Source organism: Lathyrus oleraceus, chromosome 4, assembly GCF_024323335.1.
Source record: "Lathyrus oleraceus cultivar Zhongwan6 chromosome 4, CAAS_Psat_ZW6_1.0, whole genome shotgun sequence".
In the NCBI taxonomy this organism is placed as follows: domain Eukaryota; kingdom Viridiplantae; phylum Streptophyta; class Magnoliopsida; order Fabales; family Fabaceae; genus Lathyrus; species Lathyrus oleraceus.
This window is the reverse complement of record NC_066582.1, coordinates 494477239-494489988: the sequence shown is the minus strand read 5'-3', so window position 1 is coordinate 494489988 and position 12750 is coordinate 494477239. Positions and strand designations below refer to the sequence as shown.

At 36.1% G+C, this 12750-nt stretch overlaps 1 non-coding gene across 1 annotated transcript; it reads right to left on the bottom strand.

Moving 5' to 3' along the window:
- Positions 1-2058: 2058 nt before the first annotated feature.
- Positions 2059-2165, bottom strand: LOC127077398 (small nucleolar RNA R71). The gene has a single exon (XR_007787213.1). It is a non-coding gene; the product is annotated as a small nucleolar RNA R71 (small nucleolar RNA).
- Between the last annotated feature and the right edge of the window lie 10585 nt (positions 2166-12750).

The window sequence follows — 12750 nt, the reverse complement described above, 5'->3', positions numbered from 1 at the left end:
GGCGCCATGGGTCCAACCATGACATGTCCTAGTTTCAACTTCTCCTCAACTGCGACGTCCCGCACGATCTCCACTTGGGGCTGCAAATTTCCTCCTGTGGTAGGCGCCATGATGTTGTGGCGGGCGCCACAAGAACAAAATGGTTCCCGCCCATTTTCAAACTTATGGGCATCCTTGTAATCTCCATGTTCTTTTCTTGCCTATAAATAGAATCTTGATTTCATTTGTTTAGGCATCCAAACTTAGTTACAACTAGGCATATATCAGTATTGTGTAAAAGTGGTAATCGCTTCACATCGGAGTGTTGCCACACTGTGTAATCGAGTCTGTAATCGAGTTTGGAGCACTTTGGAAGGAAGTTTAATCCTGCCGCCATTTTCATTTCTGTTTCGCACTTTATTCGACCCTCCGATTGGAACAGGTTTTATTGCTTTACCTTTGTCTACTTTATTTTCCCGCACTGCCTTTATTTTGTTTACTTTCCCGCACTGCCTTTACTTTGTTTACTTTCCCGCACTGCCTTTACTTTGTTTACTTTCCCGCACTGCCTTTATTTTGTTTACTTTTCCGCACTCGCACTTTACTTTGTTTATTTCTCGCACTGCACTACTTTCCTTTATTTCTTGCATCGCACTACTTTTATTTACTTTTCTACACTCGCACTTATTGCCTTTTTTATCCGTTTTTATGATAAAAATCAAAATGAATTTTTACTTTACCATGTATGGCTAAACCTATAAAGGTTAGAATGTAAGGATCGTAATTGAACCGATAATCCGTACAATTGTTTGTAGAAACACTTAAGGGCTATTTTGACTTTCAACTTAAGTTTTCGCGCACTTAATTTCCGTTGGGTAAGATCGAAAGCCGTCCGACATCTGTTTAAACTTAGTTGTTTTTAACTATTTCAAATACAGCGAAAACGCTTTGTTTAGTTCATTAGGAGTTTTTAACTTAAAAAGAAAAGTGGTTTTAAAACTATTTTTGGACGCGTTTATAAGTTTAGAGTCTGGTTCGTGAGAACCTCTTTTGGTTAAGAAATCCAGGTCAAAATACTTTTCAACTTAGTCAAGACACTATATTTCTTAAAAATAGGTTTACTACTCTAACGCAATGCGCGCCTTTTTATAAGTGACAATAAGAGGGTTTGATTAGGGAGTACAACTCGGTTCTGAATACGCGAAAGCGATAGTTTCCGTTAAATTGGTTCTTTTCAAAGTAGGAAACACTGCCCATAAGTAATTCTATTAGCAAGTACATTGGATTATTAATTGATTATGTGAATTACATTCAAACCTGTCTTTATTAATTGAATTTAATTTAATACTTTAATTTTTATTGTGCACTCTTAAAAACCCTGTTTCGATTACCTTAGATAAACACCGTAACAATAGATAACGATAGATTGACATTTGGTCTCTGTGGATTCGACAATCTTTTATATTACTCTGACGCGTTCGTATACTTGCGAAAAACAACGCATCAAGTTTTTGGCGTCGTTGCCGGGGACCAATTTCGTCAAATTTCGTACCCTGTTGTTATATCGTTTAGACTTAGGTTGTTACCTGCCGGTCAATGCGAAGGACTCGCAGCACCAGAAGCTTAGTAGATCCTCTGGCGAAACCTGAACGTTACGCTCGCGCACATTTATATTTCCATAGAATTAGGAGAGCTATGGCCGAAGATCAAAATCAAAGACCTCTTAAGGATTTCGCCCAACCATCCAACGAAGAACCTAGTTCTAGTATAGTAAACTCAACCATCCCAGCTAATAATTTCGAACTTAAACCCTCCCTGTTGCAACTAGTGCAACATAGACAATTCGCAGGTCTTGCAACTGAGAACCGAAACCAACATTTAAAAATCTTTCTCCAATTAGCAAACACTTTTAAAATCAATGGAGCTTCTCCTGAGGCGATCCGTTTAAGATTATTCCCTTTCTCCCTCAGAGATAAAGCCCTATCATGGTTAGATTCCCTTCCACCCAATTCCATAACAAATTGGGAAAACCTTAGAAAAGTATTCCTTGCTGGATACTTTCCCCCAAGTAAGACCGCCGTTTTTCGAAACCAAATAACCAGATTTACCCAGAATCAAGGAGAATCGTTGTTCGAAACTTGGGAGAGATATAAAGAGTTGTTAAGAGCATGCCCACATCATGGTTTAGAAAATTGGTTAATCATTCAGACCTTCTATAATGGACTTCACTATAACACTAAGATGACCATCGACGCTGCCACAGGTGGCGCACTGATGAACAAACCTTACCCTGAAGCTAGTGCCCTTATCGAAGATATGGCTCAAAACCATCAATCATGGGGAGTCGAACGAGCGACAGTTGAGAAAAAGGAAGCCCAAGGAGGAGTACATGAGTTAAGCTCTATAGACATGATGCAAGCTAAAATGGACGCGTTAGCCCTCAAGGTTGAGCATATGTGTATAAACCCGAATACTGCAGCTGCAGTTTCGTCGGATTGTGAGATATGTGGAACCAAAGGACACCAATCTGCAGAATGCAGTCTCTTAAACGAAACCAACTCTGAGCAAGTGAACTACGCCCAAGGGAATCCATATTCGAATACCTACAACCCTGGATGGAGGAATCACCCAAACTTCTCCTATAAGAACAATAATCCTATCCACAATACTGCACCTCCGAGACAACCAGGTTGCCAAGCCCCAAGACCAAATCAACCTATGCAACCTGTGCCACCAAAGCCGAGCCTTGAGAAAATTGTGGAAAATTTTATCACTGCTCAAACCCAACAAAACAAAGAGTTCATGAACCAGAACATTCACGTTAACGAACTGATTACCCAGTTAGGAACCAAGGTTGACCAAATAGTTACTCACACTAAGATGCTTGAAACCCAGATCTCTCAGGTAGCCTTAAACCAAGCCCTCCAGACTACACCTGAAGGACAGTTCCCTGGACAACCTCAACAGAATCCGAGAGGACAAGCCAATGCCATTACCCTATGAAGTGGGACCGCTTATGATGAGCCATTTAACTCAGGATTGAGTGAACCCAAAACTTCTAAGGAATATACCGAACCCACGGACGAAGTGAAGGAACCAGAGGAATCTAAAAAACAGGAAGGTCAAGAAAAAGGAGAAGAACCTAAAAACAAAACTTATGTACCACCCCGCCATACAAACCACCGATACCATATCCGCAAAGACTCAAACAGACCCAGATCAATAACCAGTATCAGAAATTCATTAAGGTTATAGAAAAACTTCACGTAGAAATCCCTTTCACAGAAGTCATCTGTCATAGCCCAATTTTGTCCGGGCATATTTAAATTTTTGTAAAATTGATTTCATTTTTAATTTGCATCATATGCACAACATGACATGCATTCCATCATGAATAATAACTAAAATATCAGTCAAAATAAATTTATTGAAAATACAGACAAATCGATTGAATCATTTCTCAAGAACGTGCACAAATCAGCAGGTAAAAAGTTTCAAAATTAAAATTACAGATACCAATATTATTAATCTACGGTTCACGTAGTTTAAACTGGTCTGCTCGTTGTTTATTTTAGCGACTGTTTCGATTACATTTTGACCCGCCTGAGCCTTTTAACCGGTGCAAATTTATTTCAGAATTTAAAGAAACGGTGTATTTTTTCAATAAGTATATTTTGTGCTGATCATTTTAGTGTGCCTGATTTAATTTTTCGAACAAATTTACGGCCGACTTCTATTCATAATCAATCCTTTTATTTCTTTGTTTTAATATTCAAAATTAGAGATTTGTCCTATTATTATAATTTTCTAAATTAAATTACTATCTAAGAATTTTTAATAAATATTTTTTCTTTAAATAATAGATAATAAGAATTATTAATAAAAAATAAAAATAAAATAAAATAAAGACACCTCACGTTTCCTCTCTCCCTCACGTTTCCTCTCTTCCACAATACTCTCTCTCTCACACGTTACCCTCATTTCCATCACCACCTACCCACTCCATCAGTCTCTCCCAGCAAAAATAAAAAAAATAAAAGAATAAGGTTTTGTCCGTTGGAGATTGTTATATTTTACTCTCTCTGCTGACTTCACAAAGGGGACCAACAGACACTAACTTACTCTCTCTCTCAAAAAATAAAGAAAAGGATTAAAAACGGAAAAAGAGAAGAAGCCTTTAGGTCTTTCCCTGAGCGCCTCACCCTTAACCATTACCATTCCTCTTCTTCAAATACTCCATCGTCTTCCACCCTTTCACCACACTAACACCTCATTTTCGCTTCCGTCAAAACAACCAACCGCGCCTCCGGCGGTTCTCCACCACTTCGTCCTCTAGATTCAACACCTCCAACCTTCGTCTCTGTTGAATTTCCATCTGGTTTAAAAGGCTCGTTCAACCACCATTGTATGTTGCAATAGTGGCGGTGACGACGTTTCTTTTGTGACTTAAAAACTCTGAAAAAAGACCAGGTTTTGTAAAGGTAAGACAATAACGACCACAACCTTGACTCAACCCGTGTTTCCACAACAACGGGAATTTGAGAAACTTTGCCTCGTTTCTTTCCGCCGGGCTTCCATAACCGACGAAACCAAGCAACAAACCTTCCAGCTCTGCAACGACAACAAATGACAGCAGTGACACAACTTCGGTAAATATCTCGATTTCGTATGCTTATTGTGTTATGATTTTGAGAAGAATTTTGTTATTACAGTAAACTTTTATCACTGGTTTGTGTTGATTTCTCTTGTATCACAACTTGTTGCAACTATTATAGTAATATGGGTATTCTGAAATTGATTCCATTTGGTAGTCGGTTTGAATACGACGTTGGCCTAGTTATTCTCTACTGATTTCATATTGTATTTTAGTCTGTTGATTATCTTACCAAAGTGTTGCTGTAACTAACTCTAGAAGGTTTTTGCTGTTATGATAATTTGTGAGCATTATACGTATTGAATTGCAACTTATATTTGGCACGTCCTGTTGGTTTTCTGTTTGGCAAAGTGTTATATTGTTCTTATGGGCAAGGCTTTTGTTTATTGTTATATCCAACAGGTTTGTTGATGTTATTCTCTTTACGTGCTGTTAATCGTATCATGATGATTCTGTGGGCATATTGAACTTCATGATGTGTTATGTCAGGGTAATTTAGTATTGATTACAATGGATTGGTTACAGGTTTACTGCTATTATTTTCTTGCTGCGGAATTAAAATGGTTTGACATCACGTATAACAATTTATGTCATGTTTTCCTGGATGTTATGCTGTTTGTTATAGCTATAGTTTTGGTTTTGATTCGGTTGCAGTAATCTATGCTGATGGGTATGTTGTAATATTCTTTTCCGGGGTATTTTCGATGTGATCGTGTTGTTGTTGTTGTGTGCTTAAGTTGTCGCGTTTAAAATCGAATATCATTCGCAGCTTTGACGTGTAAATGTTTTGATTATATTTCTGTTCCAATTGCATATTTACTTCCTTTCCGATTGGTTTATACCGTTTTGGTATTCGATATTATAATGTTGAAAATACTGTTATAAACAGGAACTTGTATCATATTCTGGTTCTGTTCTAGCTGTTGAATCATGCTTATAACTCTAATATTTGTTTCGGTTTCAATATGGTTGCATTACATGTCGGCTTTATTGCATAAATTTCAATGCCGTATGTTCTGTGATGGAGTGTGTTTCGGGATGAATAACCTTGTAAATATTCATAAGTTGTTTTTTATTATGCTACATTATTATGCTAGTTTCTATAATATTGATTTAGTGGAAGATTCTTATAAGGTTCAAGGTATATCATGTACTGTTTTTCTATAGGCTTTTCTTGTTAATTTTGATTTGTTTACATTGTTGTTGGTGTTTGTTTTGTATAAAAGCATTTGTGAGTATCCTGTATATTGGGCATTTGGGGATTGTGTAGATGTTGTTAGCTGGTGCTCATTCTTGGCTTAAGTTTGATACTATTATGAACTTGCCATGAATTCTTTCGTGGTAATTTCTAAAAGGATGCGCACGGAGTTGATGAGTGTTAATCATGTTTGGTGGATCTTTCCCAAAACTTATGTTCTTCCATTTCTAAACATTCTGATATTGTTAAGTTTTTTTTTTAAAATTATTAAAGTAGTGTACATTGAATAATTAGATTTTAGTTTTGTTTCTAATAGTATAATGATTATTAGTTATTGAAACTCAATTTTATGTTTTGTTCCCAAGAGCACAATTGGTTTTGTTTTGGTTGGTTGTGTTAAAAGAAACATAGACTTTTTATTTAGTTTTTGATGTAATCCCTTTTATTTTACCATTGTGAAAATGAATTTTATCTTTCTATCCATGTGTATCTTGTCATTTATACTGTGCCCATTAAGAGTGCAATGTAAATATAATATTGTGTTGCTACTATTTCATTCCATTTTAAACCAATTTTTTTTTACATACGGATTCGACTCTATGTCGTTATGCCGCCAAAATTTCTATAAATTAATTATATATTTTCACCGTGTTACGATCTTGCGACGTTATCACATATTTTCATTCTTTTAATTAAATTGATTAATCAATTGAAATTTTGCTTAATTAGTTAATTACTATTAATTAATTTTAATTAACATGATTATTTGGTTTGAATAAATAATTTTGATAATTAATCTTAATTAATTTAATTAATTGATTTAATCAAACTTTAATTAATTAATTTGGTTAATTAAATATTGATTGATTTATTTTATTCCATTTCATCATCAATCCAAAACCATTAAAATCATAATTCTCGATTCAAAATCGAGCCCATTTTCAAAAACCTTTGTAAGTCGATCACTTTTAAAGCATCGCCGTCAACCTCACATAGCTTATTCTTGGGCTTTCTTACAATGAGACCTATTCGATTTTTTAGTCGAGTAGATGATTGATTCACTAATAAAATCCATTTCATTCGTAAACACAAATTTAAAACCTCGATCCAACATCGAGTATTCTTATTTAAAATTAAATTGAAATACCTAATCATAATTAAACACCATTTCATTTGGAAATGAAAAAGGGGATGATTTTGAGTTTTCAACTCCTCTCCTCGATTATTTGAATACGAGTTCTCTTACTCGGCTGGTCAAATGGTCGTCACTTCTATCCACCTAAGCACAAACAAATCGAATCATTTTATAATAAGAAACGAAAAAGGAGATGACTTTCAGTTTTCAATTTTTCTCCTCGATTATTTGAATACAAGTTCTCTTACTTGGTTAGTCAAATAATTGTCGTTTCTCTACAAACTTCTAAACCCGATGAAATCAAAACACTGTCATAATAAGTGAAATGAAAAAGGAGATGGTCTTGAGTTTTCAATTCCCCTTTTCAAATGCTTTGATGTGAGTTGTTTTACTCAGTCGTTCAAGTACTTGTCGTTCATTCTAAAATACGTCAAACATACACAAACCTATTTTCATAGTCACTCAGATGAAAAAGAAAGTGGTATAGAGTCTTCTATTCCCTTTCCCGATTATTGGGATACGAGTTATCTTACTCGGTTATTCGAGTATTCGTCATCCATTCAAAATACATTAATCATCATTAAAATCCTTTTACAATTAAGGATGAAAAAGAAAGCGGTGAGTCTTCTATTCCCTTTCCCGATTATTGGGATACGCGTTGTCTTACTCGACTATCCGAGTAATCGTCATCCAACCAAAAATATCTCAACACATCAAATCTATCTTTTCTCGCCCTCGTGCGATAAAAACCAATCAAACAAAACGTCAAACATATTAATCCAACTTGTCACCCTCGTGTGATCAAAACTCTTTTCAGAAAGAACACTGTTAATCCTTTCTAATGCGCACAACAAACTAGTGCTTAAGCCTCCACCGAGAGTATACAAGCCAGCGTTTAGCCTTTAGAATGTGATCTAAACAGTTGTTCATAAAAAACACACAAACCAACCATAGTCCTTGAACTACGAATGCTCTGATTTCCTTATTATACCATAAGGGTACGTAGGCAGGAGATTGATGTATCTTCGCGAGCACACTAATAAAAAACCTCCCCTTTCTCCTTTATGAGGTTCTCATCCATTTCTATTTTTGACATTTTATAACCCGAAGATAACAAGCAAACATAAATTAACACTCGAAACGCAAACTAGAACTAAAAGGTTCCCGCTGAGTACAACGGACGTGAGGGGTGCTAATACCTTCCTCTCGCGTAATTGTAAGACCCCAATTTTGGCCCTAAGATCCCTCATGGCCCATATCATAGCATATCACGGCCTCAAGGATCATTGCATACCTTTGCTTCCCTCATAGTGGGTGGGTTACCTTGTGAGTGTGGTTCTTGATCACCAAGCATGTATTGCATTTGTATATCATTGCCTTTCATATGTTTACTAACCAAAAGTACAAAAATATTGTCATCTAACCATGTTGCTTGCAGCTGAAGCAAATCAGTCAAATCAGTCAAATCAGGCCTTGAGCAATAGATGGTGGCCATTCTTGAAGAATTTTGACACCATGATCAATAATAAAGAGTTCATATAACTTGTGATATCATTTGGAATCAAGATCTCATGTGAAAGAGGCTTGAAATTCATCAGAACTTGGCCCAGTCAGACAAAAGTCAACAAAAGTCAACTGTGGTCAACTGTGCATTTAATCAGTGATTTGATGATTGGAATTGGTTGAAAATGTCTCATTCATGTCTATATAAATTTCATTTGGCATTTCAAAGACCAAGGTTGAAGGAATTGAAGTCAGACAGACAGTTTCCCAAAATGGCAAGTGGACCTGTAATTTCAGCTGCCCAAAATGGAAAGTTTTTCCCCTCAAATATGACTTCATCATACAAGCTTCAAATCAAAATTTGTCCAACATGAAAATTGAAGATCTTGTTCTCACCTTTCCAAAAAGTCCAAGAACTCAAAAATCCAATGTGTGGTTTGCAAGATATGATCAGATGAATTTCAAAAAAGACCCGTAATCAGGAGGGCATAACTACCACATGGTTTATCCAAATTGCAAGTTCTTTATATGCACAAACTCCATTTGATATGTACTTTCATGGTGCATAATTGGATTTTTCCAGAATTGCTCAATGCAAAAGGTCAAATTTCAACTGGACTGTTAAATGAACCAGGGGCAAAATCGTCCAACTTGTGAAATAATTGGAATTTTTGAGTGGGGATTTTTGCAACACCTCACAAATGGCATTTGAAATTTGTTGGAATATTCACAACATGCCTAAGCCTTGTGGTTTGAGAATTGGGTTTGAAAATGAATTGGAAAAATGGACACATAAGCCATCACATGGTGAAATTGGAAAATATTGGGAATTTGAGAACAAGGCCAATGCAACCAGCTCCAAAAGGGTATTTTTGACTTGTTTCTAAGTGATAAAATTCTGCAGGAAATTGCTTCTGAGCATCAAAGGTTAAAAAGTTCAAAATGCATCATAAGCTATTTTTACACTAATCCATCTTTTAGCTTAATTGTAATTAAAGTAAGGTTAGGAACTGCATATATAATGTTAATTACTAACAGAAAGAAAGGAGAGCTAACAACAACTAATCACACTTTCTGCAATTTTTTTTCACAATTCTCACAATTACTCTCTCATAATCACTCTCACAACTCTCTAATCACAATTGCATAATTTTTTTCTCATCATAACAAAAAAAATCAAAACTGAAAATTCTCTCTTCTCTCTCTCAATTTTTGCTCAAAAACTCCAATATACATTTTGCATCAATTGAAGAATTTCCAGGGATCCTGTTGATAACTCTCTGCATAATCATCATTGTTAGAGTTTTTGGAGTTTCTGTTTGCAGGTAAAAAACGCAAGAATCATCAAAATCGAGCTGTGGCAAGAATCCTCTTCCTCCATAACAGTCAACAATTCTTGAAGATTGAAGGATTACCGAGCTGAACCGAACGTCCTACGCATTTCCTGAAGCGATTTGCTACATCTGTTTCGCGTTTTTGAGCTGGAAACCACATCGAATCCGTCACTGCTTCAAGAAAAGGTTGGGAATCGAACTTCAAGATTGCTTAAATTGAGTTAGGGATGTGTTAGATTAGGCTGTGTAGAGTGTATATCAAATTGTAGCATTAGAAATTGTTGGATATTGGTTGAGCTATTGCGATTTTAGGTTTTCGACGCCGTCCGTTTCTTTCCTTCGATTCGCATTAGGTAGTAATCTATTGTTGAAATCGAGTATGGATTCACGCTCCTGAGACGAAACCGCTCCGATCGGTGTGTCGTCCATGCATTTCCGTCGAGAATCGCTCGAAACCGTCCTTGCCGTTGAAGAACACGCCGGCATGCGAAGAAGATGACCAAAATCTGGAAATTTCTATGCTTCTGATCTTCCTGGGCGCGTTTCAACCTTGGATCCGTGTTTTCCCTGGCCAGAATTAATCTCAGCCGTCCATATCTTCTAATTGAAACGGCAGTGTTTAAGGCGCAGCATTTATATTTACCATCGCTGCCACTATCATTCATTTAATTAAATAATCCTAATATAATCCTAAATAAATATTAAATAATCATTTTAAGACTTAAAAAATTCATATAATACTCAAAAATAATCCAAAAAAATACCATTCTTTTTCTGTTAATCATATTTTTTCCTCTATTATTTTATAAAAATGAAAAATAAAATAGTGCTTGGAAAAAATATTAATTGACCTAGAGATATTCTAAGGTGTGCATATTTTCATACACATTACCATTTTAATTGTATAGACCACATACTACATCTAAATTAATTGAAAATTGAGACACTTGTTCTAGACATCCTTCTGGATTTTTTGACATAGGTTTGGGAATTTTTTAGCCTATGGTTAGTTATGTGTGAATTATTGAAATTGGACATGTATATATGTGACATAGTTTGGTATGCTGAATTCCCCAAATATTTTCCTATGCTTCCCATTGGCCAATGGCCCTAATTTTTTGCAGGAAGTTTATTTGACATGTTAGCTATCATTGATAATTTTTGTGGATTTTTTACAATCAATTTTCAAATTGATTCGTATTTTTTCTTGCTGCCTAGCATGTTAGAATTCCATTGGTGTAACCTTTAGCATTTATATTGCCGTATCCTCATAATTAATCCAATGGACATGAAACTTTGTAGGATAGTTCTTAACATGTTAAGGTAGCTTTTGGCTTTGGTCCCATGAATTTTGCATGTAACAATTGCTGTTTGCCATTAGATGGAAGTTGGTGTATAATTGTAGGCCTCATTTGATGTAGTTTTTGCATGCCTTGTCATGGCGATTTAATTCCTATTGATCTACTAGTCCAAATGACTTGAAAATTAACATGTGGCTTGCTGAATGTCTTCTGGTTAGAACATAATTTTTGTGGATTTTTTGGTGCCATTTTGGCATTTATTTGGATGTGATCTTGCTGGTTGTTTGTATGAGACTCCACATTGCATCTTTTGTCTTCCATGTTGCATAAATAGAAATAGGAGCATAGTTTGAATATGGGACCAATTGGGATCCCTTTGTTATTGATATTACTTGAATTTGATCATGAATTGGCTGCTGTTTTAAGATTTTTCCATCTTTTTGACCCTAGGTTAGTCCTAGTGGTCATGTTACTTACATTTGAAGTGAATTGTGCCTTTTCAGGTTAAGGAGTTAATGATTAAGGAATTTGCTCCACATTATGGATTGTGTTACTTGACACATATGGCTAATGTATTTGTTTTGTAGGATGTTTGGTTCATGTGAGCCTTGTGCTATGCACATCATTATTTGTATAATTGTACTTTGTTAATTGATTCTTATGTTATTATCTGTTTATGAATGGGATGCTGATTTTATTGGATTGTTTCCAGGTACCCTTTAGTCGCTCAGTTCTCTTAAGAACTTGCTTTGCTTTGCTTAAATAGCAACTTGCATTGAGGTATAAAACCTTCTTCTTCATGTAGTCTGGAGACCCGGTCCGTTATTTGACCGGGCAAATTGTCTGAAGTCCTCCTTAAGAGGCATTGATTGTGTATGTTTATATTTGTCCCAAGCAGGAAAATTCCTCATTCGAGGCAATTGGTGGAAGGTAGAGATAAGTAGCCTATCTCCCACTATTCAGTGAGTCTTCTCATTGCTCCCATTACATGGTTGTAGCGTTGAGATCCATACCCAAGATCCATCGAGTCCAATTGGGGAAAGAGTTCCATCTTTCTGAACTCCCCCACATTCTTATATTTTACATGCTCTCTCGGACTTGAGATAGAAGCAATGAGGCACACCCCTCATACCCTTTCATCTGCTTCACCTGAGCCCCTCAATGGCCAGGTTAAGAGCGACACTTGCCTATTACAGTGGACTTTCATAGTCAAACCCTTTTTGATTGAGCCTCCTTGTTTGGTTATAGAGTGTGCTATCTGATTATCTGTGATTTATCTTGCATTTGTACATGATTGCTTGCTTGCCTTAGTGCATTTACTATCATTCATTGCTCCTTGTAGCATGTCCATTATTTCATACCTATGTGACATTGTTTGCTTACCCATCGAGGAACCAGTTATAAGTCCCTGTAAGGCGGCATCTGTTCCCATGACATGGAAGGGGTAGAGTGTAAGACCTCATTGGTCACTCATATCCATTGCCTAGTGCATTTACTTGCGTATGTGAGGATTCATTGTAAGTCCCTGTGATGTGGCATTTGTTTTCCTAGGATCATACTGTGGAGGTTAACATAAGTCCAGATAGATTGGCAGTTGACTTCCCTGTTTTGTTTTTTGTTTTATTCTGATGGAGATTAGTATAAGT